At 39.2% G+C, this 2,780-nt stretch overlaps 1 long non-coding RNA gene across 1 annotated transcript; it reads left to right on the top strand.

Moving 5' to 3' along the window:
- Nucleotides 1–975: 975 nt before the first annotated feature.
- LOC113966655 lies at nt 976–2,163 on the top strand. The gene is made up of 3 exons (XR_003533905.1): nt 976–1,146; nt 1,726–1,807; nt 2,120–2,163. It is a non-coding gene; the product is annotated as an uncharacterized LOC113966655 (long non-coding RNA).
- Nucleotides 2,164–2,780: the final 617 nt, after the last annotated feature.

The following is a 2,780-nucleotide window of genomic DNA, read 5'->3' as shown; positions in this document are numbered from 1 at the left end:
GTTAAACACAGGTGACTGATATTTACAACATCCTTAATTTTTGTTTTGGCTCTTTTCTATCCCTTCTACACGGCAGTCTACAACCCCCCAATGGGAATCATACTGCCCAAAAAATCTGTAGTAGCTTGTACCTATGTGTATATGTATGTGCGACACTGCAGTTTGTATCACTCTTCAGAACATTCTATATGCATTAATTAAATACCATGATAATTCTACAGCCACATTTGCAAAGATAATACCTTGACATTGCTGATGGTGAACTCATTGAAACTCTCATTTAAAGAGTGGCATATGAGGAAGCAAAGGATATTTTTTAAGCAAAAATGTTTCTGAAGGGATTAAAAGTGATGAAGCTAGTGAGCTTTCTAATGCAAGCTCTCCTACGTCAGACTGCAAAGAACAGTGGCCATTAGTGGTGTATTCCATATTACACTAGGAAAACGTGCTTGAGACTCAGACTGAGTTATTTTACTGTTCAGTTCATTTTTGTTACTGATCTCTACTTTTTAACAGTTCTGCTGCTAACATCTTCATGTATAAATGGTCAGATCAATGGTTCAAATCCTGAAGTGACAGGCAATTATTTAAATAATCTTTAATCAAACGTTAATAAATCTTGTTTGTTCCCATATCCTTTTGAACTGTGGTAACCATGAAAGGTAATTAAAACGGCACATAGGTGTCAGTGGAGGTGTGCACTTAGTAGGAATGCAGCTCTTAGTTCACACAAATTTAACATAGCACCACTGAAATAGCAGAAAAGATAGTCACGACAATCTAAGGAAATCAGGAAAACGAGCCATTGGGGAAAGTAATATATACTGTTAGAGTAGTTGATACAATTAAGGAAATTATAAAGCTTTCAGGCACACAAACTCTTCCTAATGTCCTCCCTTCCCCCTCCTTCAGTACCAGCCAGCCTAATAAAAGATATTGCAACTCCGTACAAGCCTTGCTTCATTTACGGAGAAATGGACTTGTGATCAGGTGAAAAAATGCAACAAGCAGGACTGGCCATGCGTGCAAAACAGATCCTGAATTATTGAAAGGCAACCATGTGGCTGCCACCCGAGCAAACAGAGACGAACAATAAGAGAGGAAGTCAGAGGAGCAGCTTCTATGCTTGTCTGTCATTCACCCCAGGTGCCTTTTATTTGTATCCATGTTTATTAGCGGCTTAATAAAAGAGATTGTCTACATGCACAGCCCCACACACATTACCTCTGTATATGGGCTCACTCTCCCTTACTTTCTGCTGTCTGTCATCTAAAACTGGGGAAAATGAAATGGAGAATTGGTTAGAATTTGGCCTGTGTTCCTACACATGTCTCTGGGTTAGACCTCAAGATGATGTAAACTGATGCTGACCCACTGAACTCACGTGGGTCTGCTGAGTTATGCCAGTGAAGGATCCAACTTGTTTACTTATCAGATGCTTATGTCTTACATGATAAATTGTTCTTGTACTGACAGTTAATAAAAGACATATTTATGTAAATGAGAGAGAGGGCTCATGCTCTCCAATGTTATGCCAGACTGGAGTTCATTTAGAAGGATTGCTTTCTCCACAAAAAATATCAGTTGAAAGACAGACAGACAGGTGTCATGTTTGTTTTGGGGCTTCAGTGAAATGAAAAACCACACAAGTTTTTTTTTTTTGGTACAACAAATGCAAACTTGTTATCAAAACAGAATTTTCATTTGGCGGCAATGTTTTTTCAGGTTCTGCTGGAAAGCATTCAGCCTGGAGAAGGTCTTGGATTCCCAAAGGCTTTTCTGTTGTGGGTTTTTTCCCTCCAAACATGTCAGTTCATCTAATAAAAGAGGCTTCACAGCCTAAAAACCTCACCTCGCTTACACCTTGAAACTTTCATACCAATTCTATAACAGCTTATATCAGCTATTCACTAATGATGGTTTAGTAGCAGCAAGTGGGGTCTAATATGCACCATCTTCAGATATGTGAGAATTGCATATGTGTGTTGCAAATGCCTGAGAACCTGCAAGACCAGCTTGTGTTCCTCCCCAAAAGGGAAACTATGAATCAGTCACAATATACAGCTGCAACATAACAAAGAGTATTGTCCTTTCATTTTCTGTGACAACTGGAACACAGACACTGAACAGCAGGACAATGGAGTTGTGTCAACATGCAGGAGGATTTCAGAGTGCTTTGCAGATGAGTCATCCCAGTCTGTTATGGAACACTAAACCTTTGGCATTACAAGACTTTCTCAGTGATTTGATTCTCTTTATTTTTGTCTTAATTACTTCAACCCATAATTTCAGATAGTGTGAAAGGAGTGCATTAGATGCTTGCAGAAAAAAAGGGGTGGTCTCAGTGGAGAATGGTCAAATTTCCCCAGGCTTTTTCATTTGACATGTTAACTCTGACTCCCTGCCATACATGCACACAAACCCACACTTAAATATAAAATCTTCTACTTGTGTTATAGGTGAGAAAAATGTTGTCAAGATATAGCAGGAGAAAAGCCTTTGGTATTTGTTATAGGTATATACATTAACACAAGCATCTTCCCTGACCATGGCTTTCCAATATGTTTAGAGTTGGACCTCTTCTGTATATTCATTCATACTCAGTGCTACTGGTTACTCTGTAGTGCCCCTGTCTTTACTGCTAGGCACTTTTCCATTATTGTCTTTAACAGAACACCTTGCGTGTGTCCTCACAATTAAAAGAAAAACTCATCTCCCTTCCCTGGGCCTTTGGGACTTGAATGAGAGAGTCACCCTACTTCTTTTCCCCATTGTTACTC

This window comes from Neopelma chrysocephalum, unplaced genomic scaffold, assembly GCF_003984885.1.
Source record: "Neopelma chrysocephalum unplaced genomic scaffold, ASM398488v2 Primary Assembly neopelma1_60, whole genome shotgun sequence".
Lineage (NCBI taxonomy): Eukaryota > Metazoa > Chordata > Aves > Passeriformes > Pipridae > Neopelma > Neopelma chrysocephalum.
Note: the sequence above shows the minus strand (reverse complement) of the source record. Positions and strands in the feature narration are given on the sequence as shown.